This window comes from Myotis yumanensis, unplaced genomic scaffold (assembly GCF_028538775.1).
Source record: "Myotis yumanensis isolate MYYU_CA2020_CCGP unplaced genomic scaffold, mMyoYum1.0.hap1 SCAF_3, whole genome shotgun sequence".
Lineage (NCBI taxonomy): Eukaryota > Metazoa > Chordata > Mammalia > Chiroptera > Vespertilionidae > Myotis > Myotis yumanensis.
Genome location: NW_027223754.1, coordinates 62336359 through 62363968, shown reverse-complemented (window position 1 = coordinate 62363968; position 27610 = coordinate 62336359). Strand labels below are relative to the sequence as shown.

At 41.0% G+C, this 27610-nt stretch overlaps 1 protein-coding gene and 1 pseudogene across 4 annotated transcripts in view; one reads left to right on the top strand and one right to left on the bottom strand.

Moving 5' to 3' along the window:
* Positions 1-27610, top strand: part of PIBF1 (progesterone immunomodulatory binding factor 1) — a 220522-nt gene that overhangs the window by 75997 nt on the left and 116915 nt on the right. The gene's annotated exons all lie outside the window — the stretch shown is intronic.
* Positions 1357-27610, bottom strand: LOC139005013 (probable inactive 1-aminocyclopropane-1-carboxylate synthase-like protein 2 pseudogene; annotated as a pseudogene).

Genomic DNA, 27610 nt, shown 5'->3' with positions numbered 1-27610 from the left:
GAGTTTTTATAGTTATACTAGGGGCCCAATGCACGAAATTCATGCACGGGGGTGGGGGTCCCCTCAGCCTGGCCTGGGCCCTCTCACAATCCGGACCCCTCGTTCCTAACCGCCCACCTGCTCGCTCCTTACCACCCGCCTGCTCATTCCTTACCATCCGCCTGCTCACTCCTTACCGCTTGGCTCGCCACTCTGTAGCGCTGCTGTGGAGGCAGGAGAGGCTCCCACCACTGCCGCTGTGCTCACCAGCTGTGAGCCTGGCTTCTGGCTGAGCAGTGTTCCCGCTTTGGGAGCGCCCTGACCACCAGGGGCAGCTCCTTCATTGAGCATCTGCCCCCTGGTGGTCAGTACACGTCACAGTGACTGGTTGTTCTGGTTGTTCCTGTCTCCCCACTGTAATGGTCACTGGGCTTTTATATATAGAGATTTTTCACATTATGCCTACCATCCATCCAAAGTTCATTTTGGAGAATGGTGTACATAGAGAATGGTATATTTTATAATGAAAATGTCAGGGTTTTTTTTTTTAACTTAAACTATACAATTAATGGGATCCATATGAATATACCAGCAAGATTTATTTTATTTTTTTAAGTTTGCATTCTAATTTCCTCTTGTGTTGGGTGGTATAGCATAGGCCTTTTTGGAAGGGGGGATGAGTTAGGGATGCATTTGGATTAAATGGTTTGTAGTCATTTCTGTTTGACAGTTAAATAATTGCTAGCCTTTTCTGAGTACCAGTGGCTTCCATGAATGCTCTTATTATCTACTGTGCCTGGTCACCATGTGTGGTGAGAGATAAGAATGTGTTGCAGGTGCCCAGTACTGGAACCAAGCATTGTTGGCCTTCTTGTGTGTGTGTGTGTGTGTGTGTGTGTGTGTGTGTGTGTGTGTGTGTAGGTAATATGAAATTTATTAGATATAGGATACAAAATAAAACCCATTTAGAGCTCCCTTTCTCCCTACAGGCTTTCCCATCCAAACCCTCCTAAAATCATTTCATGCCACAAAATGGCTAACAAAGAATTAAAAGGTGTAAAGCTTCCAAAAGTGACAGATGCTCAGCTTGAGGGTGCTGACTGGGTTAGATGAGCCAATTTTTGGAGGAGACCACTGTTTTTTCTCTGTTACAACAGCAGGTCAATACTACAGCCTTCGGGAACTGAGGCTTATGTCAAGGACACCCTGAGCATGTGATTGGCTGGAGCTACTGGTTGAGAGACAGATCGCTTGCTCCCTCTATGCATCCTTCAGTTGCTTCACTGCCAAATCCTGCTATTGCTCTGCTAGTGCCTGAGAGAACCAATGTGTGGTGACTTCTAAGCAGAGGGACTTCTCTAAAATGAGGCAATGGAACTAGCCAGGCTCCTTACACATGTAGGACTTGCCAGGAGGCAGTATCAGCTCTTTGTCCAGGAAGCAGCAATAAAGGAGCAGCTCTTTCTCAAATGTGCTTGTGTCCAGGTACTCTCAGGTTGATCCAGACTTAGATGCCAGAGCCACAATTGAGAAAAAGGATCTTCAACACATTCAACCTGTTAATGTACCTGTGAGCTGGGAGCGATTAGTGGGCAGGTACACTTTGTCAGTCCATTCTCTGTCATGGAGCAGCCAACATAGCTTGTGCTGGGTGATGCCAGAAATGCTGTGGAGGAAGCCAAAAGCACTCACAGCAGAGGCCACCTCCGTGTTTCGAGTGTACAGAGCACCAAAATGGAAGCCAGAGATCCCAAAATCCTTATCAGTGTCCCAGATCACATGTGTCCTATTGGGGTCAGGCCAACTTTCCATGCTCAGAACACTGGAGAATGTGATGGACTTATCAAACTCAGATAGCATGTAAATCTCATCTATAATCACGTGTAGGTTGTACCTCTTGGCAAATTCCAAGTATTCCTTCAGTGAGTCCCTGGAGTAGATGTCTCCCTTGATGAGCACCAGCCCTGTGACCTTTCTCCCCTGAAGCCTAGCCTCAAGCATGGCTTTCTCCAACTTGTCCAGTCAGTTGGAACAGATGGGTGTTCACCTCAGTGATCTCACTGACCAGGTGGTTGTGAATCAGCTCAACTTTCACATAAAGGCAGGAAGTATAGATGAAACCAGCATTGAAGGGATGGGGGTCGGAAAGGCCTCACCTGTGTCACACAGAACCAAGGTCAATGCAGAAAAGACAGAGCAGCAGCCACTTAGAACAGTCACATTTTCTGCATCAAGCGTGGCAGGTATTTTGCTGTAGTAGGTCAGGAACTGGGCCACTTCTTCCTGCAGGAATGCTTGTCCTCTCTGGTTAAAATATTGCAAAAGGGCATGATCCATATAGTTCCCGGCGCTCCAACACAACCTTTCAGTCATCAGGTCAATGCAGAGCTTGTTCTCACTCATACCAACATTAATGAAGCCCGAGATGCTCTTGTCCTTGTGGTATTTGTGTCCTTGGTAGGTCATGTAGTCCTGGAAGCTGGAGTGGTATCAGGCAGAGATGTCAATCCCATGATTGCACAGGTCATGAGTGATGAATGCAGCTTCCAAATCACTCAGTTGATGACTTAGTGGTCAGGCTGCCTCCATTGGGCCTGCTGCGCACTCCAACATCACCCCTAGAGTCCAGTGGAGCTCCAGACTTTGTGGCCCCAGACTGTAAGAGGTTGACCACGGCACATTAAGTGGACGAGGATCGCTTTCTGCTCCCTGGTGGTCTGCCTGCAGCTGCTTCTGCTGCTCCAGGTCCTGCTGTAGGCACCTGGTCTCCAGCTGCATGGTGTAGTCCTCTGTGGTCTGCTGCAAGCACAGGGTCAGCTCCAGCAGCTGCATGTGGGCACTCTGGTTTCTGAGGCCCTGGCCCCTCATCTGGCCACAGGGCCTGTGGAAGGTGTCTGATTGGGGACTCAAGAGTCTGGGTCTTTGTTTTGACCTCACCAGGCTGGCCTGAAAGCAGGGGGATAAAGTGAGAATATTATGAAAAATGACCTCTTGAGACTAACATGTAGATCATATTGGGCTGTAAAGCTTCTCTGAGTGCCTACAGCTTTTTCCCTGGTGATAAAAGGGTAGGACTGCCACAATCAGGCCTGTATCTCCTGTGAGATGGACTGTGCTCCTGAAGCTTCTGTCTGGATTAGGTTTGGCCTTTTTTTTTAATCCTCACCTGTGGAGTGAGGATATTTTTTCCATTGATTTTTTTAGAGAGAGTGGATGAGAAAGGGGTGGGGGAGAGAGAGAAATATCTATGTGAGAGAAACACATCAATTTGTTGCTTCCCACTCACGCCCTAAACCTATGCCAGTGATTGAAACTGCAACTGAGGTATGAGCCCTTGACCTGGAATGGAACCCGTGACCCTTTGGAACAAGGGCCAACACTCTAACAACCACTGAGAGGTTTGTGTGTATTGGCTTATGTATATATAAACACTTATTGCTTGTGGAGCGAAAAATTGGGTGGCTGGGGACAGATGTTGGATATAGATTTTTTTTATAATATGTTCTTTTGTCCTATTTAAATATTGAAACTTGTGACACTTCCAGCTTTTCTTTCAGCATTGTTTTCAGGCTTAGATATAATAAAATATTATAAGTACAAGACTAAACAAGAGGGGAATATATGGGCACAATTCAAGGTTAAGTAAATGGATTAGTAACTTTTTAAGGGTTTGACCCAGATGATTTTGGACAATCATTAATAATCAAAAGGTAGGTTTATAATGGCCATCAGTAATACTCTGTAGTGTTATATTACTACATTTAGTGCATTTAGAAAGGTATATTTCTACATTTTTGTCAGTGATTTGACTAAAAATGATAACACCTTATATTACAAATTTGATGTAAAATAAAACAAAGAAGAATAAAGAAATTGATTTGTGGAATGAGGATCCAAATAGATCTTTTCAGGCAGAATTAATAGCTGAATGAAATTTAATGAATAAATATAAGACCATACACTTGGTTCCACAAAACCTGCATTATTAATAAAATGGAGTTGAAATGGAATTGAAATCCTATATTACAAAAGGCTAATATGCAAATTGTCCCCTTGACCAGGAGTTCGACCAGGGGGCAGGGCCGGCCGGCCAACTGCCCGAGGCTCCTCCCTCTGGCTGGCCCACCTGATCGGTGGCCCTATCGGGGCTGTCCGGCCGGACCCCAGCCCTGCACGGATTCGTGCACCAGGTCTCTAGTGTGAAAATAAATGCTTAGAATTTAAATGTGAAAAGAACTTGGAAAATTTCAATATGGAGATATTATCCTACAGTAATAGAAGTTATATCTAGAATGTGGTTGTTAATTCCCTTATCTATAGAATTATGCTGGGATCTGGGCATCCAAGCTTTAAACCCAAGGTCTTAAAAGGAAAATGAACTAAACTGTGGAAAGATTCCAAAATATCCTAACAGTGCTAGATGGTAACTGTCAACAAATATTTGGAGAACTGCTCTTGTTCTATATGAATGTACTGTTTTTCTCATTTGGCAAGACTTTGAAGTAGTAGAACTGGGATTGCTGAGTAAACATTACAAGACAGAGTAAAGAAAAACTTTCTAATGGGGCTTTCCAATGGGAATGCCTTGTCATCTAGCATTCTCCATCAGAAGTGTCTGGGCATTAGCTGGCCAAGTGGTCAGTAGGAATGTGCTTGTAAGGATTGAAGCATCTGAAGTCCCTTTTAATCCTGAAATAATCTGTGAGAACAGCTCAAAAGACTTAATACACTAAGGTATCATGCAAAATGAATGGTGAACCCAAGCTATTTTTAGTGTATTATTTTTTAAATCTCTGCAGTTCACTTTTCCTGTGTTTTCAAAGTAAAAACTTAGTGCTTAGGACTGTTTGAAAAAGACACTATATTTTTTTAATATCCACTGAAATTCTTTTGAGTTTAAATTGCCTAGAAATATTTGAACTCATATATTTTTGGAATATCATCTGTACTTTTGTATATAGTGAAACCCAAGGAAAAATATTTTTATTTTTTAGAGGTTGAGTTTTTGGTACTCACATATGTGATTCTGCTTCCTTGGTATCAAAATCAGAATAAACAAATATGTTTGAATCTTTACATGGATTACGATTTCCCTGAATCATGCGTTAAGTAAATACAGCCTCAGACATGCCCATACACAATTTTCTAATCAGGTGTAATTAGCCTCAACTTTTTCATTGATGTTGTTTTTCTTTATCATATGCCTCATTTAATGATTAAAGAACCAGTATTATTTTAAAGAGAAATGTAAGGAAGTAATAGTCAACTTTTATATATGAATGAAAAAGGCTTTTTACTCAAGGACTTTACTTTTTAAATTAAATTTATTGGGGTGACATTGGTTAATAGGATCATATAGGTTTCAAGTGTACATTTCTATGATGCATGATGTGTATATTGCATTGTGTGCCCATCACCCAAAGTCAAATCAAATTATTTTCTATAAAGTATGAACTTTTCTAAGGCATATAAAAAGTCTACATAGGGCCCTAACCAGTTTGGCTCAGTGGATAGAGCATTGGCCTGCTGACTGAAGGGTCCCAGGTTCAATTCCGGCCAAGGGCATGTACCTTGGTTGCGGGCATATCCCCAATAGGGGGTGTGCAGGAGGCAGCTGATCGATGTTTCTCTCTCATCGATATTTCTAACTCTCTATCCCACTCCCTTCCTCTCTGTAAAAAAATCAATAAAATACATTTTTAAAAAAAGTCTACGTAGGTTCAAGTGCAATAATTTATCTAATAATAAGTAACAAATACAGCTTTCATGAATATGAACCTCATGTTCTGTTGCTTTGAATCTCTGCACGCACTCTGAGGATTCTGTCAAATGGGAAAATTTTAAACTTGATCAGTGTAAATAATAGAATGAGGTGAATACACTGTTACATCTGTAGAAGCCTACATGAGAGGCCTATATATGAATCTAAAGTATGCTTGCCATCTAGAATAACTTTTAATAGTATTTTTTCAGTTATGATTGTTTTAACTGCTTTAAAATATATATTCCATATTTTGAAATGTATTTAGAATAGTTTTCAGTCTGTAAATATTTTTAAATAATTATTTTATGTTATGTTTTCAATCCCTACAAATTTTCTGATTATAGTAGGATTTTGTCCTCATTTTTACATGTAGAAGACAAAAGTAAGAAGTCATTTTTTTCATACTCTTACATTGCTTTATCTTTATCTTTCTCAATCTGCTCCTGGCTACTTCAGCTGGCAGGTCAATGTCTGCATCATTTTCAGTGTTATATTACTACAATTACAACATTTAGAAAGGTATATTTCTACATTTCTACACACTTAATGGAATAAGGATATTGAGATTTAAAACAAAAGCTACAGTGTTGTACTTAAACTTTATTTTACTTAACTCTGTGATAATTTTTTCATAGTATTTCTAAATTTCATGGTTACAGAATGTAATTTACATCATAATTGTTATTTCAGTGCATAAATTCCTAATTCTCAATCCCAATATTTTTTTTTTAATATATTTTATTGATTTTTTACAGAGCGGAAGGGAGAGAGATAGAGAGTTAGAAACATCGATGAGAGAGAAACATCGATTAGCTGCCTCCTGCACATCTCCCACTGGGGATGTGCCTGCAACCCAGGTACATGCCCTTGACCGGAATCGAACCCGGGACCCTTCAGTCCGCAGGCCGATGCTCTATCCACTGAGCCAAACCGGTTTCGGCCTCAATCCCAATATTAAGTTACTATTCTGTCATACTTCTTTGTGAAAGAAAGAATATACAATAAATTTATACTTTTTAGATGGAGTCTTTTAGTATCTGAATTTTTTGTTTGATAAAATACTCTCATTAATGGGCTACTCTAATGAATGTTCACAGTTTATAAAATTATAGTTTCTTTGTTATTTGATTTCTCTTATTCCTTGCAATGTCCTATTTTTCCATAAGTTTACTTTGTTTATATCGAAATAGTCTAACCCCATATTCTAAAATTTTTTCTTGGCTTTTAAACTACTGCTCCATCTGACGTAAATGTGTCCACTTGTGTAGGATTATATCTCACGCTGTACTCATTACTTCCTAAATTACCCACAAGTATTTCTGTTCCTTTCTCCAATAAAGGCTTTGGAAATAGTAGTAGTGTAATGTACATGAAAGCATTAAGAAATGTATCGCTGAGATGAAAATATCTGTTCATTTAAAGTTTAGACATAAGACTCTGAAAGGAACCAATAAGAAACTCCAATATTCAGATCACAGCTTATAGATTTTATTTTATGCCACCTCTCATCAACCCTCCTTTTTCTTTTTTTAAAATTGTTAATATATTTTTATTAATTTCAGAGAGGAAGAGAAAGGAAGAGAGAGATAGAAACATGATGAGAGAGAATCATTGATTGGCTGCCTCCTACATGTCCCCCACTGGGGATCCAGCCTACAACCCAGGCATGTGCCCCAACGAGAATTGAACCGTGACCTCCTGGTTCATAGGTTGACGCTTAACCATTGAACCACTATGGTCGGGCCCTTCTTTTTCTTTATTAAGTACTAGTGCCCGGTGCACGAAATTCGTGCACATTAAAAGGGAATTAATTAGAGGAAATATTTTAATACTGCTATTTGTCCTTTCTCTATAGTAGAAGTGTCAGAGATGAAAGAAAATTAGTAAAACGTATATGAAAATCTTCCTCCTGTCAGAGTCTGGGGCATGCCGCGGGACCCAGAGTCAAGTCCCCGCCCACCCACATGCACCTCGAAATTGCGCAAGATCCAGACATGGCCAGTCCCACCCCCATTGGGCGAGATTCAGACCCAGCTGGCCCCACCCCCATCAAGACCCACTGAGCGGGGGGCGTGGCCTGAGGTCCTCCGGTGCCGGGGCGGGGGCGCAGCCTCAGGTCCCCTGTCAAGCCCCCGCCAGGTGGGGGGCGCAGCCTCAGGTCCCCCAGCCCAGCCAGGCGCAACGCAGCCTCAGGTCCCTGCTGATCACTCGTTATGGCTCATTACGGGAACCCTGCCTCCACTTTGGGCACAGCCATCTTGTGTTATGGGAACCCTGCCTCCGCTGTGGGCACAGCCATCTTGTGACAGCATGATGGTGTGAGGGTCAATTTGCATATTGCCTCTTTATTATATAGGATTGGTCTGATCTGAAATTCCTTGTTCCACCAGGAACAAGGGCCCAGTGAGTCCTTTAACTATTCATGGATAATGTATTCCTTATAATTGGGCTTAAGTGATACTGGTTCTAAAATGATACACCTATTCTCCACCTCAAAAGAACAGACATGGAGCTCTGGTTGGGTGGCTCAGTTGGTTGGAGCATTGTCCCATGCATCAAAAGGTTGTGGATTTGATTCTGGTCAGGGCACATAACCTACATTGTGGGTTTGATCGATGGGGGCAACTGATTGATATTTCTCTCTCATATCGATGTTTCACTTTCACATCGATCTTTCTCTCTCTCCCTCCATCCCTCCCTCACTCTTTCTCACACACACACATTCTCTCTCTGTCTCTCCCCCTTCCTCTCTCCCTAAAAGCAATAAACATATCCCCAGGTGAGGATTAAAAAAACAAGAATAAAAATGGACTAACATTATCAGCATATGTTGTGCATATTATGTTGTGTAAACGGAACAAATGGTGTGGAAAAGTGCTCTTTGCATCTTTGCATACTTACTGACATAAACCTCTTCACTCCTCAATCCAAAACTACTCTGAATGTTCATCACTCTCAAGGGATTAATTCATTTTTACCTTTTAAAGGGTGTCCCAAAATTCACGCACGAAGTAATTTTGATAGGAAACACAGGTTTATAATTAAAAATTGTAAATTTATTGATTCATAAAGTATACTGTATAGGGTTATGTATGGAATAGCATATCGGGTAAATGGCCTCCACGGCTTTGCTGGCACATACGCACTCTTTTGTTGAAATTTTCCATGACTGTTTTGCATAAATGTGGCTGAATTTCAATGAGGCTCATTTTCATCTTGATAGCTTGGTTAATCAACAAAATTGTCGCATTTGGGGTTCAGAAAATCCATGAGTGATTGTTGAGAAACAAATGCATCCACAACGTGTCACTGTTTGGTGCGGATTTTGGGCTGGAGGCATCATCGGACCATTCTTCGAAAATGCGGCTGCTCAAGCAATAACAAAAGAGTGCGTATGTGCCAGCAAAGCCCTGGAGACCATTTACCCGATATGCTATTCCATACATAACCCTATACTGTAAACTTTATGAATCAATAAAAAATTTACAATTTTTAATTATAAACCTGTGTTTTCTATCAAAATTACTTCTTGCGTGAATTTTGGGACACCCTTTAACACCAAAGCTGTGCTCTTTCATTCTATCTTGGTCCACATTATTTTTTAAGTTCTTATTTCAAATATGTGCACAAGAACTACAAGAATGGTCCAAAGAAGTACTATACATCTTTTACCTAAATTCATCCCTTTTTAAAAAGATTTTTTATTGCTTTTTAGAGAGAGGAAGGGAGAGGGAAAGAGAGAGAGAGAGAGAGAAAAAATCAATGTGAAAGTGAAATATCTATTGGTGGCCTCTTGAATGCCCAGACAGGATGGAACCAGTAACCCGGGCATGTGCCCTGACCAGGAATTGAACCAGCAACCTTTTAGTGTATAGGATGACGCCCAACCAACTGAGTCATACCAGCCAGAGCTAAATTCACCCCCTTTTTTAAATATCTTGCTTCATTTGTTTTGTTATTCTTATTGTCTCCCTTCCTTCCTCACTCATATACACATACATTATTTTTTCTTGAGTAAGTATAATACATTGAATGCACCATACTTTTACCTCTTAACAGTTTATTTCCTAGGAATAAGAATATTCTCTTATGTAACCACAGTGCACTTTAAAATAGGACAACATTGATAGAAGTGCTTTTACCCATTTAGTCATTTGTCCCAGTATCTTTTTATAACAGTTTTTCTTCTGGCACAAGATCCAGTTCAGAATCGTGCGTTACTTTTAGTTCTTATGCCTCTTCAGTCTCTTTCCATCTGAAACAGTTCTATCCTTTTTCTTTTCTATTTTGTTTTCAAGACATTTGGTCCTGTGCGCGCGCGTGCGTGCGTGCGTGTGTGTGTGTGTGTGTGTGTGTGTTCATATTCCCCCTGGGACCTTCTCTTCTACTAAGCTTCCACTGTTACTTTAGGACAGTAGTTCTCAACCTTCTGGCCCTTTAAATACAGTTCCTCATGTTGTGACCCAAACATAAAATTATTTTCGTTGCTACTTCATAATTGTAATGTTGCTACTGTTATGAATCGTAATGTAAATATCTGATATGCAGGATGGTCTTAGGCGACCCCTGTGAAAGGGTCTTTCGACCACCAAAGGGGTCGCGATCCACAGGTTGAGAACCGCTGCTTTAGGAGATGACCAACAGTGTTCGTAAACTCAAGCCAGACCTTTTCTTATGTCTTATAAACTGAGATTTCCAGCTACCAGATTGATATTTTTGTGTGGATGTCTTTCTGGAACTTTAAACTCAGTATTTCTAAAACAAAAGTTATTTCCTGCTGTAATCATCCCTCCCCAAACAAAAAGTTGCTTCAACTGATTTCACTTCTATAAAATTATACTACCATTTTAAAGCTATTTCTGTTTGAATTTTTAGAATAATAATCCTTTCCTGTTGTTCCTATGTGCAATCACTTATCAAATTGTATACATTCTACCCCAATAATGTATCTAAAGTCCACTTCACTCCTGTTGCCATCATCCTGGGTCAGCTTTTCCTTATTTTTTGACTGGGATCATGTTGTAATTGTGTACAATACCTCTTAATTGGTTGTTCCATCTCTCCCCACTCAGTTAATCCTCTTGCCCAGACCTGTTCTTCCTCCCATAGTTTTGCATTCTGACTAACATCATTTACCCAGGCACTTAAACAAGAAATGTGATTCACAACTACCTTTTCCTCCTCCCCCCTCTTTCCCATTTATTCAACCAACAAATAATTATTGACACCTACCATGTGCCAATCACTGTGCTGGGTGCTGATATCTATTAGTAAATAAACTGGGGGTCCCCTGCTGAGAGTCAGTTTAGGGAGACAAAATAAACAAACATATATAATTATTATAATTATATGTTTTGATGATGGTTATGGACTAGGTTGTGTAAGGAAGAATAATGGCTTGGGCAGGATTAACCTTGATAAATAGTCAAGAAAAGCCTCTCTGACTCTGTGTGTGTGTGTGTGTGTGTGTGTGTGTGCGCGTGTGTGTGTGTGTGAAAGAAATACATTATACATTTGGGACAAAAATAAAACTATATTCTTTTCACATCAATAAGTGACTCAGGATGTTTTAAGATGAAAAATACAAAAAGTCTAAAATAAAATTTAAAACTGTTCTGCAATAAATAGTTTATTAAAAATTGTTTTAAAATAATAATTCAGGCCCTTGCCGGTTTGGCTCATACCCTTGGGTTGAAGGGTCCCAGGTTCAATTGCAGTCGAGGTCATGTACCTCACTTGCAGGCTCGATCCCTGGCCGTGTGCGGGAGGCAACCAATCGATGTGTCTCTCTCATATCAATGTTTCTCTCTCTGTGTCTCTTCCCCTCCCTTCCACTTGTTCTAAAAATAAATGGAAAATCCTCCAGTGAGGATTAACAAAAAATATATAATAATAATTCAGAATCTTGAGACTGCCTCTATAATAACTAGGGGTACATGATGAAGAGATGCTAAAGGAGAAGAGGAGTAGGGGAGTACGAAGAGGGTAAAGGGGGTCAATATATGGTGATGAAAGGAGACTAGACTTCAGGTGATGAGCACACAATGGAGTATATAAATGTTGTATTATAAAGGTGTACACCTGAAACTTAGAACCATTGTTACCACAATAAATGTAATACATATATATGTGTGTGTGTGTGTGTGTATGTGTATATATATATACACATACACACACACACATACACACATTTTTTTAAGAGGATTTGCTCAAGAGCCTTTTTGTATCAAATTTTTGAGACAGAAAGTCCTATTGTCCTATTTTGGATTACAAGGCTACACCCACACTGCTCAATTGTTGTCAGAGGCGATGGTCACGTTTATAAAATACAGTTTGGGGTTAGGGATAGTTTCTAGATAAAATTTCATTTTGTGTACTGGACACACAATGCAAAAAAAAATTCTGTGTAAAGAGGAGCAGAACAGATACTTCAATGAATTGTTTACTGCAGTTCCTGATCAACAAATAATTGATGAAATAAGAAAACAAAGTTCAAAAATGTTAAGCAAACTAGAATTTGAAAGCACTTTTTGATTGATTCCAGCTTAAGGCCACATTAAAGTTATGATCCAAGATATGTTTAAGTGTGTGGCTCCCTTAACTAGTTTGGAGAGAATGTTGGCAGTAACACTAAGGTTTCAGGTTCATTCATCTTATAGACCTCCTTAGGAGATTGGGGGGGGGAGGGGAGGGAAGGTGAGTTCCATGGTCTTTTCTCAGTCTAGCCAGCTGCCTCACAAGTGTGTAATTTTGGGTCACAAGGTGGAGGGAGTAGATAGAATCAGTACAAATTTGTAGTAGTACTAGAAAAAACACTCAAGTACATGCCCTCCTGGTGACTTCTCAGTAACATCATGTTTGTAAATGAAGGAGAGCATATTATATGTCTACACACTTTTTAGGATACTTTCTTAGAAATCTAGAGTCATCATTGGATGGTTTGCATGTGAATTGAATCAGAGAAAGAGAGGGAGAGAGACGATATGTATGTGTGTTTATATAGCTTTTTTAATAAACCGTTGCTCTGTTGCTTTGGGGGAAATTTTCATAGATTTACATTTGGTAAATATATCCACGTCCAAAAAAAGATATGTATAAAAAATTGGAATGCCAGCTAACTAAGTCAACTCATAAAAATTTCAGTTAAAAGTAAGATATTTTCCACGATCATTTTAAAATATGATGTTTACTGGAAGAAAAGTCCAGAGAATTACCACAGATGAAGTGTGAGTGTATTTCTCCCACTTGTAAATGAGCTCTTATTTCCTACAGTGTATATTCTGGTCCACAATGAGTCATTTTCAGCATGTTTCAATTTAACTCCTAATACATTTTTAAATTTGGCAGGCACATTTAGATGAACATTACTTCTAGTTTTAGAGACTGCTTCTAAATTATACTTCAGTATTACAGTCTTCATGAAAAGTTCTTTCAGTAAAAAGGAAACAGGGTTGATTGGAAGTGTATATTTTAGTGGAGCAAAAAAATGGTTACCACTGAATAAAAATCAGATAGTTACACTTTTTAAAGTTTTGTTACTAAATAATCCTCTTAACATTAACTTTTAAAAAGATATAGTTATGAACTATTTTTACTGATACTTAAAAGAAGAAAAGATGATTTATCTCAGATAATAAAGTTAGTATTTATTAATCTTGTACTACGCTTCGCAATATTTAAACTATTTATATGCATTAACTTTTTTAATGCCCATGTAATAGGTAGTAGTTTATTTTCTATAAATCAAACAGGCTTTGTTTCTATTATAAAACATGAAGCCTCACACATTTCTGGACATACAATTAGAGCTACATGGGTGTTTTTAAAAGCTACTGACTTTATGCAGAATTTTACATATTGCCAATTCTTGAATTTTCTGGAAGATTTCAGTTGGCCAACCTGTCCATTGCTAATATTTTAATATTCCTTATTTTTATTATGATTTTTACACTGTGCTTCATTATTTTTAACACTTTAAAAGTTTAGAGTTGGGAGGAACTTAAATATCACTGAAAACATTCTGCTCATATTGCAGATGAGAAAACAAATCTAAAGAGGTTGTATGACTTGTCCTCAGTTATACTCTTATTAGGAACAGAGCTAGAAGTAGACATCTGTTCTCTCCGTTCCCATCCCAGTTGTTCATTGTGCCACCAATTATATCACACTATTAGTAAACAGTAGATGAAGCACAATATGTGTGGTGTTATGTTAACACCAATAAGTACATTTTTGCTCTCCAATATACATATTAAAAACAGCAACAAAATTCAGAATGGCACTATGTTAATTTCCTATGGTAGCCATAATAAATTATCACAACCTTTGATGGCTTAAAGCAGTGGTTCTCAACCTTGGCTGCACATTAGAATCACCTGGGAATCTTTTTAAAATCCTGATTTCTGGGCCCCATCCTCCGGAAATTCTGTTTCTTTGTTACTAATGTTGTGGCCCCACCCCATAACAAAGAAACAGAATTTCCGGAGGATTAGGCCCAGAAATCAGGATTTTAAAATGATTCCCAGGTGATTCTAATGTGCAGCCAAGGTTGAGAACCACTGGCTTAAAGCAAAAGAAATTTATATTGTCTCACAGTTCTAAAGGCCAGAAGTATGAAACCACAGTGTCTGTAGGGCAACACACCCTTTAAAAGTTCTAGGACCAGTCTGTTCCTTGCTTCCTTCCGTAGGGGATCCAGGTGTTGCTTGTCTTGTCTTGTGGCCACATCACTCTGTCTCTTCTTCACTCTCCAGACCAGTCTCTGCCTGTCTTCACATTGCCTTCTCCTCTGCCTGGCTCTTATAAGGGTACCCGTGATTGCATTTAAGGCCCACCCAAATAATCCAGGAGAGGCTCTTCCTCTAAAGATGTTTAATTTAACTACATCTGCAAAAGACCCTTTTTCAAATTAGGTAATATTCACAGGTTCTAGGGATTTAGGATGTGGAAAAGTATTTTGAGGAGGGGCCTTTTAAGTCATTTGAATTGATATTTATTCAGGTCCTTCAATAAGAGTAGCATTTTATTTTTAAATTTTCCAACCTGAATTTTATAAGGTGTCATCTATTTTAGGAGTGATTAAAATTCTATAAAGTTGGATTATTTTTCAACCTACTAATGTGACATTTAGCACATTACTAATTCTTGAATAAATGACACCTTAGAGATTCTAAACTCTGTATCATATGACATATGACATTTATTATGAACTAAAACCCATCCTACATGACTTTTAGTAATAAGAACATCATAATAGTGACATGAAGGTTAAAGAAATAGAGTTGGACATTTTTAAGACACTAAAAATTTAAAAATTTAAAGTAAGCTATATTAGATTCATCCAGTGGTTCTCAACCTTCCTAATGCCGCGACCCTTTAATACAGTTCCTCATGTTGTGGTGACCCCCAACCATAAAATTATTTTCGTTGCTACTTCATAACTGTAATTTTGCTACTGTTATGAATCGTAATGTAAATATTTGATATGCAATATGTGTTTTCTGATGGTCGTGACCCACAGGTTGAGAACCGCTGATAGACCATTTACTCTTTTCTACATACAATAAATTTTTCCTTACTGCAGTTGAGATTCATTAAATAAGATCTTGAATGCTTCAGTAATGACTATTTCATGTATTATTTTTGTTCTACTTTTTCTTTTCATTGAGCAAACTTTTAGCCCTTCCTGGCTTAATAAATGTTTCTGTGTAACCTGTATATTCCTATGATATTTGCCACAAAGGTGTTCATTTAGTTTCTTCTTTGGTAGAAGTCATTATCACCAGATGTGAAGATATTCTCAATTCCTTTTAGCCATTAAAGTGTGTTACTCTAAATGAAAGAAGAAACATAGCCAATGTATATAATTATGTTATTCACTTATATAATTCACTGTTATAAAGTGCTCTAAAACAGTCCCTTTCCCCAACCTACTATTTATTTTCATTGATAATAATTTATATTTTTGGGATTTCCCTTGCATTTTTTATAATTTTAAAAAATATATATACATGTGTTTTCATTTTACAAGTGAAAAGTCTATGTATTTGTAAGAAGTAGGAAATGAGTTAGTGTGCTTTTAATCAGCAAAACTTAAGTGACACCCACATATCTATTATTACAATTCAGATGTTTTCTTTTAATTCATTGGGACCCCAAATATGAATTTTTATTAGCTAGATTATTTATAGATACTCTACACATAATGATGCCTAGCATTTCTAAAATTCTTTTTGTCCAAAATCACAGAGTTAGAATATACCCAAAAGAATATATCTCCCTGCCTTAGGGCAAATGTACACCGAGATCATTCTAGTCAGCTAGGCTGTCCATATATGAACTTGTAAAGTAACTCGTGTACCTGTAAATGACAATGAAATGTTAGCTTTGAAATAGTTTTTCAAAGTAGTTTACAGGAAAATCAAGGTATGGTTAATAGCCTGTCATCTATGAGAATGGAATGTTCTGTATGTTGATGCCACAAAACATGTCTATTCTTATTCGTCATCATTTGCCAATAGTTAAACTCTGCATTTGATCCAAAAATAAGTCAACAGATGTTTAAATGAGAAATGTATGTTGTGAAATTCTGTCCCTTGTATATAGTAAACATAGATATTTTTTATCGCAAAGTAATAGCACTTATAAAATCTAAGTTGGTTTTTTAACGAAGTGCTGATCTCTGATTTTTGAAAATTAGAACGATGAACTGAATGTTTCTAAAAGCAAATGATTTATTAGCCAGTTTTCCATGTTGCTAACTGCTGTATACTTCCACTCAGTCTCCAATATAGCCAATACTGCCTCTTTTTATTATAGCAACTACCTCTTCCCCATTACTATCAATAGCTCCCATAAATATTAAGCATTTATATATAAGAAATTTGTGAGCTCTGACTGATTTTATGCAGACTTATGTACCAGTTTTCATTCCCCAAATTTTAGGTAATACTGTATTTACAAACAATAAGTTAGACCAAGGCATAGCAAAAGTTTATGGCTCCTTAAACCATACATACATCTTTGATGATAGCCCAATTCTAGAGCAGTTTTGAATTAAATGACTCAAATTTTTCATGAACTTTTAAAAAATATATATTTTTATTGATTTCAGAGAAGAAGGGAGAGGGAGAAAGAGCTAGAAACATCAATGATGAGAATCATTGATCGGCTGCCTCCTGCATGCCCCCTACTGGGGATTGAGCCTGCAACCCAGGCATGTGCCCTTAACCGGAATCGAACCCGGGACCTTTCAGTCCACAGGCCAACGCTCTATCCACTAAGCCAAACCAGCTAGGGCTTCATGAACTTTCAATACAAAGATTAGCAATAGTAATTTAGGGGGTTCATTTGGATAGAACTATAAAAAAAATCTAGCCTTTTCTCTTTTTATGAAATTTATAAAAATTAAATGATTTCGCCCAGCCAGTGTGACTCAGTGGCTTAGCATCAACCAGTGAACCAGGTCACAGTTCAATTCCTGGTCAGGGCACATGCTCGGTTTGCAGACTCAATCCCCAGTAGCGGGTGTGCAGGAGGCAGCCAAGCAATGATTCTTTCTCATCGTTGATGTTTCTATCTCTCTTTATCCTTCTCCCTTCCTCTCTGAAATCAATAAAAATCTATTTTAAAAAATAAATGATTTCATTTTATACACACTTTTATGAATTTTTAATTGCAGATACCATCAAATAAATGCTATAAATTTGTACCTACATAATCTCTCTATATAAAAGCCTAAGCAACCGTTATGGCGGAACGACCAGAATAACTGGTCACTATGACACCCATTGAGCAGGCAGGCAGGTGAGCAGTTAAGGACGGGCAGGCAGGCAGGCAGGCAAGCGGTTAGGGGTGAGCAGGCAGGCAGGCAGGTGAGTGGTTAGGGGCGAGCAGGCAGGCAGGCAAGCAAGCGGTTAGGGGTCCTGGATTGCAAGAGGGATGTCCAACTGCCGGATGTCCGACTGCAGGGACCAGGCCTAAACCAGCAGTCAAACATCCCCCAAGGGGTCCCGGATTACAAGAGAGCGCAGCCAGGAACCCCCCTCCCCTGTGCATGAATTTTGTGCACCAGGCCTCTAGTTTTACATAAAGTAAAATTCTATATAGCTAAACTCATTTTCCTTTACCATTGCATAATAGAACCTAATGGAAATTAACCACCCTGAGTGCTTCTTCCCTGTGAGAATTGAATGTTCATAGCCCAATTCTGTAAACTGTTTCTGCTTCCCTTAATTCTTTAACATGTGGATGAACCTAGGCTTGTTTGTCTTTTCCCTGTCAATTCCAAATGTTTAACATTGCTTGTCTTATTTTTTTATTTTTTTTATTTTTATTTTTTAAATTAAATCTTTATTGTTCAAATTATTACATCGGTTCCTCTTTTTTCCCACCATAACTCCCCTCCACCCAGTTCCCACCCCACTGCCCTCACTCTCCACCCACTGTCCTCATCCATAGGTGCATGATTATTATCCAATCTCTTCCCGCCCCCCCCCAAGATAGTCAGTCCATTCCCTTTCTATGTCCCTGATTCTATTACAATCACCAGTTCATACTGTTCATCAGATTATTTATTCACTTGATTTTTAGATTCACTTGTTGATAGATGTGTATTTGTTGTTCAAAATTTGTATCTTTACCTTTTTCTTCTTCTTCCTCTTCTTAAAGGATACCTTTCAGCATTTCATATAATACTGGTTTGGTGGTGATGAACTCCTTTAGCTTTTTCTTATCTGTGAAGCGCTTTATCTGGCCTTCACTTCTGAATGATAGCTTTGCTGGATAAAGTAGTCTTGGTTGTAGGTTCTTGGTATTCATCACTTTGAATATTTCTTGCCACTCCCTTCTGGCCTGCAAAGTTTCTGTTGAGAAATCAGCTGACAGTCGTTTGGGTACTCCCTTGTAGGTAACTGATTTTCTTTCTCTTGCTGCTTTTAGGATTCTCTCTTTGTCTTTTGCTCTTGGCATTTTAATTATGATGTGTCTTGGTGTGGTCCTCTTTGGATTCCTTTTGTTTGGGGTTCTCTGCGCTTCCTGGACTTGTAAGTCTATTTCTTTCACCAGGTAGGGGAAGTTTTCTGTCATTATTTCTTCAAATAGGTTTTCAATATCTTGCTCTCTCTCTTCTTCTGGCACCCCTATAATTTGGATGTTGGTACGCTTGAAGCTGTCCCAGAGGCTCCTTACACTATCTTCGTATTTTTGGATTCTTTTTTCATTTTGCTTTTCCGGTTGGGTGTTTTTTGCTTCTTCGCATTTCAAATCTTTGACTTGATTCTTGCGCTCCTCTGGTCTGCTGTTGGGAGTCTGTATAATATTCTTTATTTCAGTCAGTGTATGCTTAATTTCTAGTTGGTTCTTTATCACAACATCGAGGGTCTCACTAGATTTCTTAAAGATCTCACTACATTTATCGGCGGTCTCACCAGTCTTTTCGAGGGCCTTACTAAATTTATCGGCGGCTTCTAGACAGTTCTTTAAAGACCTTAAAAGTGTGGTTTTGAACTCTATATCCAGCAGTTTGCTTTCCTCCATTTCTGTCATTTGTGTCCTGTTTCTTTATCTCGGCATTTTTTATGCTTCGCTGTGTCGATAGAGTGCCTTTCTGTGCTAAGTGTCCCAATTACCTGAACTAGACACTCTTGGTGCACCCCCTTGTGGGCTTTGTGCACAGTCTTGTTGTAATTAAGCCTTGATTGTTGTAGTTATCACTGGGAGGAATTGACCTCCAGGCCCATTGGCTGTGAGAATCAGCTGTGTCTGCAGTGGGAGAACTTCTGTGCTGGAGACACCCCTCTGGGGCAAGACTTGCTTCAATGGGGCTTTGGTGCTCACTGAGTCTGCCCCCTGAGTGTGTCTTTTATGGTTCCACGAAGCTGCAAACTGGATGGTCCCACTCTGACCTCTGGGCTTACTGGCTCCTGGATCTCTAGGGAGGTGCTAATCTAGCCTTTGCCTGAGGCTATCCAGCAAAATCCTCCCTGCAGAGCTTGGGCGGAGCAGGTCCCACGGGATCAACAGGGCGGGGCTAGCAGTTATGGCTGCTCTCAGTCTTGCCCTCAGAGGCTCTGCTTCTCAGTGTCCCGGTAATCACTGCAAGCCCCTCGGAGAGAAAGCTGCCCTCAGGTTCCGACTGATGCCAGACAGTCCCGTATGAGTCTGGGTCCCTAGAGACTCGCCTGGAACTGGAGCTCAGAGCCTGAGACTCCCTCCCGATTGACAACGACAACCGCGCCCTCAGCCACCAGCCCGCTCCGCATGCACTCTGCACCTTAGTATTTTAATTCCGCACTGCGCCTCCTCTGAGTCTCGGTATGCTTTTCTCTTTCCTCCTAGTTGTAGAATTTCCACTCAGCCAGCCTTCCTGTGGTTCTGGATGATGTCCTTTCTGTCTTTTAGTTGTATTTTTGAAGTGGTTGTTCGAGGCAGCAAACTCTGGTGTTTACCTATGCCGCCATCTTGGTTCTCCATTTTTTTATATTTTAAATGAGAACCAATATTATGAATTCTGTGTACATTGAAAGGCAAAAGTGAAACCTGTCTCTCCACCTGGTTTCAGGGGAGAGGGTGGGGAAAAATATGTATGTTGTGCTCATATTTCTTTTTGGTAGAATGTGGACTAATTAAAAGCTAAAATATCTGTAAATTTTTCCTATGGTAGGCTAGAAATTATTCAGCTCAATATTCATTGAACCTTTGTGCATGACTCTGTAGAAGAATTTTTAAAATGTAAAACTATTTCTGTTTCCAAAGAGCAAAAAGGATAAATATGTATGCATATTTATATTTTAAAGCAAATTGTTACATATCTTAAGGATTCTATAGTGGTTTGTAAATGTCCATGTCTATTTTTAAAGAATTGAGAATGACCTTTTACAGGAGGTAGTATATGAAACACGCATTTATTTTTTTTTGTTTTGTTTTTGTTGTTTTTTTTTTTTTTTTTTGAAACACGCATTTATTTGAAGTGTGTATTTGGATGTGCAGCTATGAGAGAAGGGCATTACAAATATTTCATAAGCCTTTCTAAATATAGAAGGGGAAAAAATGTAAGGATTGTCAGGAAAACTAGATAATCCAGTCAGATTTGGAGTGTACAGGTAGTAGGAGATAGTTTCATATTTTGGTAGGCATGGAATCCTATCTAATAAAAGAGAAACATGGTAATTAGCGTACGACTGCTACCCTTCCCATTGGCTAATCAGGGCAATATGCAAATTAACTGCCAGCCAAGATGGTGGTTAACTGCCAACAAAGATGGCGGCTAATTTGCATATGTAGGCACAATGCTGGGAGGCGAAAGGGAAAGGACGGAAGAAGCCCCCTGCCAGTGATGGTGGTTGGAAACCCAGGGGGTAGCTAAGAGCCAGCTGTGATCAGAGAACCAGGTGCCTTTGCTGCCCCTGCCAGTGATAGAGGAAGCAGGGGTGGAGCCAGCAATGGGAGCTGGTCAGGGATGGAGCGGGCAGTCCAGGGAGCTAGGGATCCCTTGCCCAGGCCTAAAGCCTTGGCCAAAGACGTTAGGCCTGGACAGGGGCAGAGCCTGCAATCGCCTGGAGCTGGGGGTCCCCGGCCCAGGCCTAATGCCTTGGTCAGAGACGTTAGGCCTGGGCAGGGGCGGAACCAGCCATCGCGGGGAGCAGGGGCGGAGTCAGCGATCCTGGGCAGCTGGGGGTCCCTTGCCCGGGCCTAACGCCTTGGCCAGAGGTGTTAGGTCTAGGCAGGGGCGGAGCCTGCAACCTCGGGGAGCTGGGGGTCCCCTGCCCAGGCCTAACGCCTTGGCCAGAGGCATTAGGTCTAGGCAGGGGCAGAGTGGGAGATCGCGGGTAGCTGGGGGTCTCCTGCCCAGGACTAATGCCTCCATCAGAGGCCTTAGGTATTGGCAGGGGTGGTGCCAGAGATCGTGGGTAGCAGGGGCGGAGCCGGGAATGGTGGGAGCTGGGGGTCCCCTGCCCAGGCCTGACACCTCTGCCGGAGGCCTCAGGCCTGGGCAAGGGGCCCGATCCAGTGATCGGCCATTGGAGGGTGATGAGGGTCAACTCCTCTGGCCGAGGCATCAGGCCTGGGCCGGGGGCGGAGCCAGCAATTGGAGGGGGCTGGGGGTCCCCTGCCCAGGCCTGATGCCTGGGCCAGAGGCATCAGGCCTGGGTGGGGGGCGGAGCCGGTGATTGGGGGGATATGAGGGTCCCCTTGCCCAGGCCTGAAGCCTGGGTCAGAGGCGTCAGGCTTGGGCGGGGGGTGGAGCAAGTGATCAGAGGGAGATGGGGGTCCCTTGCCCAGGCATGATTCCTGAGCCAGAGGCATCAGGCCTGGGCGGGGGTCAGAGCCAGTGATCGGGGGAGATGGGGGTCCCCTGTCCAAGCCTGACACCTCTGGCGGAGGCGTCAGGCCTGGGCAAGGGGGCCGATCAGTTGATCGGAGGGTGATGGGGGTCGACGCCTGAGGGCTCCCAGTATGTGAGAGGGGGCAGGCTGGGCTGAGGGACACCCTCCCCCTCCCAGTGCACGAATTTCGTGCACCGGGCCCCTAGTCCTATATAATAAAAGCCTAATATGCTAAGTGTCTGGTCGTCCAGTCAGCCATTCAACCAATCAAAGCATAATATGCTAACGATATGCTAAGGCCACTCAACCACTTGCTATGATGTACACTAACCACCAGGGGGCAGATGCTCCGATGGTAGGTTAGCTTACTGCTGGGGTCCAGCCAATCGGGACTGAGTGAGATAGGCCAGAGAAGCCCTGGAGTCCTCCTGCCGTCCCTCCCCGGCTGGCCAACCTCCTGCATCTTTCCCTAGCCCTAATAGTGCACCCACGAGGTCCCTCAGCATGGCCTGCACCCTCTCGCAATCTGGGACCCCTTGGGGGATGTCGGAGAGCCAGTTTCAGCTTGACAGTGTAATGACTGGTCGCTATGACAACCACTGACCACCAGGGGGCAGATGCTCAAAGCAGGAGCTGCCCCCTGATGGTCAGTGAGTTCCCACGGGGGGGGTGCCGCTCAGCCAGAAGCTGGGCTCACAGCTGGCGAGCGCAGCGGCGGTGGTGGGAGCCTCTCCTGCCTCTGTGGCAGCACTAAGGGTGTCCGACTGCCGGCTTAGGCCCACATCCTCCGAGGGCTCCCGGACTGTGAGAGGGCACAAGCCAGACTGAGGGGACCCCCCCCCATGCATAATTTCGTGCACCGGGCCTCTAGTGTCAGAATAGAGCTTATGTTTACTTCAGTGAGCAATGTGGGGTGGCATGATGAAACCACATTTCAGGTAATTAACTTGGCAGTAATATCTAGACTAATAAAAGGGTAATATGCTAATTAGATGGATAGACCGGACATCTTTCGGACACGGCCCCTCGCCCACCCATGGCCCCTCGCCCAGGCTGGCCCCACCCCAATCAGGGACATGGCTGGCCTGCAAACTGCCTGCAACCCCTCACCCAGGCCAGCCCTGCCCCCAGCGGGGACTCCCCACCCTGATCCGGGGCTCCGTTCAGGGCAGGCCAGCTGGCCTTCACCCATGCACCAGGCCTCTATCCTATATAATGAAAGGGTAATATACAAATTGGCCCTAACGGCAGAACGACTGCTGGACCAGTCACTATGAGGCGCACTGACCACCTCTTGGTACCTTTCCTCAGTCGGCAGCCTCCGATCACCTGATGGCCTCCAGTGGCAGGGGCGGGGCCAGTGAGCAGGCGGGAACAGCCAACCTCTCGGTCCCTTCCCTCGGTCATCAGGCACCGATCACCCTATGGAGAACGGGGAACCAGGGGTGGGTGGTGGCGGGGGGGCAGGGCTGGCTGCAGGTAGCTGGGGAAGATGGCCCTAATAGCAGGCCAGGCCTACGGACTGTACCTGCACACGAATTTCATGCACCGGGCCTCTAGTATATATATTCAGGGTAACTCAAGATACCTTGAATAGTCGTGCTTGAAGTCTAGGTAAGAGGTAACAGTGGCTGAAAATGGTATAATGGCATAGGGAATAGATGGAGAAATTGGTTTTAGAAATAACAATGGAGCCCTAGCTGGATTTGGCTCAGTGGATAGAGCATCAGCCTGTGGACTGAAGGGTGTCAGGTTCGATTCCGGTCAAGGGCACGTACCTTGGTTGTAGGCTTGATCCCCAGCCCTGGTCAGGGCGTGTGCGGGAAGCAACCAATTGATGTGTTTCTCTCACATCACTGTTTATCTCCCTCTAAAACTCAAAGGAAAAATATCCTCGGGTGAGGTTTAACCCGCCCAAAAAAGAAAGAAATAATGGAGGCAGTGTAGTGGTTGGTGGATATTTTTGTACCATGCTCTCTACTCATCACTACCCCCTCCCCGAAGAAAAGAAATGTCTAATGTGTTTGGATCATATTCTAAGTCGTAGTTTAGGCTTATAGTTAGGTGGTCTCTAGCTAAAAGGTCACAGTCATGAGTACAGCTTGGTCTTCCACTTCCTCTTTTCCTGTGGCTGAGAAAACACATGGTTAGAGCTCACTTATACCTCTTTTCAGTCTGATGAACTGTATACACTCTAATGTGTTTAGTCTCTGAGAGTCAGCCAGTGGGTTGGGAGTTTAACGGCTTCTCTTAAACCTTAAACCTATCACATTCTTCATCCCTCTCTATCAGAGACCTGTAAATTGAGGTGTTCAGTATTATCTCAGCTAATAACAAAATCATAATTTTATTTGTCATTTTTCACAGGCCTCTCTGCACCTATTGTTTTCAAGAATATCATAGGGTGGGATGTTTATTTTAATGGAACATTAGACATTTCTTGGGTTCCCCACATATCATCTAATAGCATCCAGTGCTACACTCTCCACAATTAAGTGGATCCTACAGTCCACACATTAGAGACAATATAATTTATGTTTAAGAGTACTGTTTCTAGAAGTAGATTGCCTTGGTTATGATATTGTTACTATTGAGGAAAGTTATATAACTTCTGTCTCAGTTTCCTCATCTATAAAATAAAGACAATAGTAACTTACAGAATTGTGTGGATTAAATGTTTGACATAGTGTTTGTCACAAAGTAAGTGTTAAATATTAGCTACTGTGTTTATTACAAGTTTTAGTGACTGACTAGATTTGAAAGTATCTTGGAAAGTTATCAGTGATTCTTACAAAATATTATTATTTGATTTAGGATTTGTACTTGCATTTCTAAAGTACCAGTCACATCACTTTGTAAGATAAATAAATGTCTAATCACTATGTTGTATACCTGAAACTAATATAATATTGTATGTTAACTATAATTGGAAAAGAAATTAATTTTAAATAAATAAAGTACCAATCATGTGTAAAATATCCTACATAATAAAGAGCTGATATGCTAATTAGAACAGAAGGCAGCGAACGACGGAGGCAGCTGGGGCTGCGAGGGCCGAGCCCCTTGCACAAATTTCGTGCATCAGGCCTCTAGTAGTAAATAAATGGGAATAAGGATCTCAAGCCTAGGAGAAAGGTCAGGCCTAGAGGTAAAGATTTGGGACACATCAACATTGCTGAAACTTATACTAAAATCTCTGAAATCTGCGAAGGGATTTAATAAGTGCTGCGGGTCAGACACTATGCTAAATGTTATGAGGATTTCTTTCCTCTCGTTAATTGATTTATCATTTTTTATTTCTTACAAATGCTATTGAATTTTTATTTAAGAATAGTTGGTACACATCAGGTGTACAATGAAACTAAAACTAGTGATTTGAAACTTTCATACCTTACTATTTGATCACCCCACTAATTCTAGTAATCATCTGTCACCATGCAAATTTATCACAGTATTATTGACTGTATTCCCCTTCCTCTTTTCACCCGTCTCCCACCCCCTCCCTTCTGAATCTAGAGCAGTGGTTCTCAACCTTCCTAATGCCATGACCCTTTAATACAATTCCTCATGTTGTGGTGACCCCCAACCATAAAATTATTTTCGTTGCTACTTCATAACTGTAATTTTGCTACTGTTATGAATCGTAATGTAAATACCTGATATGCAGGATGTATTTTCATTGTTACACATTAAACATAATTAAAGCGTAGTGATTAATCACAAAAACAATATGTAATTATATATTGTGAAATATTTATTTCTAATTACAAATAAATGAAAGTTTGTCTTGAAGCATGGTGTAGCATGGGTAACAGTCTTAATATAACAACAGTAAACTACATTGCTACATTTTGCGACAGTATGCGTAAAAAGCCAACGTCAGTGCAAAGGTTTAGATTGCTTCTTTCTCACCAGATCAGAAATTCTCGGGGCAGTCTTTGCAAGAGCACAACGAAGATAATCTTCCACAACAAGTCTACTTCTGTATTTAGACTTGATAACCAGCAAGCTGGAAAACCCTGTTTCACAAAGATATGTTGTTGGAAATGGAAGAAGAAGGCTCAACACATTCTCAGACAGAACAGGATATAACTGCAAACACTTGATCCAGAATTTTGTAACTGGCATTGTAGAGAAATCAGTTCTCGCTGCATCGTTGTTAATAAGTTCAATGAACTCCTCTTGTGCTGTCTTAGGAACATCTTCAACTTTGACTGTGAATGGGCTTCTGGCAAGTACAAATGGCGTGTCAGGTAGATTTGGAAAGTACGATGAAATTTCGTCTGCAAGCATGTGCAAGTGTTCTTTCACAGAAATTATCGTAATCCTTTTGTCTATTTCAATGTCATGTTCCTCAAAGAAAGCAGATAAGGTAGACAACATGTAAATTTTATTTTCATCCATTTTTTTTTTGCCAAAGCTGAAGTTTCATTTGGAATGATCGGATCTTTTCAGACAAATCGAGGCATGTTGCATTTGGTCCTTGCAGCAATAAATTTAACTCATTCAAGATGGCAAAGATGTCAACCAAGTAAGCTATTTTCTGCAGTTCACTTTTATCGCCGAAAAGTGCATTGAACTGTGGTCTTGCTTTCTGATTAAAAAATGTTTTGAGTTCATCACAAAGCTTGAAAACACGTTTTAAAATTTTTCCTCTCGACAACCATCTCACTTCAGTGTGAAATAGCAGAGCATTGTTCGGCCCATCCAACTCATTGCACAGTTGCGAAAACAGTTGACGTTTAAAGTGCTCACCTTTACAAAATTGACACTATTTATGACGCTTTTTATTACCCCTTGTAACTCTTGTGGCAGCGTCTTCATTGCTAATATTTGCCGATGAATCATACAGTGAGTTCCGGTGACTTTTTGTGACTCATTCAGTACCAAACGTTGAAATCCAGATCGACATCCTAGCATAGCTGGAGCACCATCTGTGCAAACACCACAAACCTTTTCCCAAGAGATCTTATGCTCTTTCAGAAATGAACCAACTGTGTCAAATACATCACATGCAGTAGTTGTCGTTTCAAGAGGTTTGCAAAAAAAGAAATTCATCTTTAAAGTCGCCATCATTAATATACCTCACATAAACCAGTAACTGTGAACAGTTTGCAACGCCTGTAGATTCATCAAGCTGGATACTAAATATTGGAAGTGGAGCAGATTTAATTTCCTGGATTACCTGATCAAGAACATCAGTAGACATGTCATCTATTCTTCTGCAGACAATGTCATTAGATAAGGAAATTGCACTCAATTTCATAACAAATTCATCTCCTATCATAACTCGAACAATGTCTTTGGCCGCTGGCAACAGTAAATCCTCAGCAATGGTGTGAGGTTTCATAGCTCTGGCGATTCTGAGTGCCACCAAATATGAAGCTTCAATGGCTGCTACGTTTTGTGTGTGGTACTTGCCACCAGTGTCAAGTCTGGCTTTCTTGAGTCCATCAGCTTTGCTTCTAAAATAGTTGGTATCCTTCCCAGCAAAGCTCAGATGCTTGCTATCAAAATGGTGTTTTAGTTTGTTCGGCTTCAT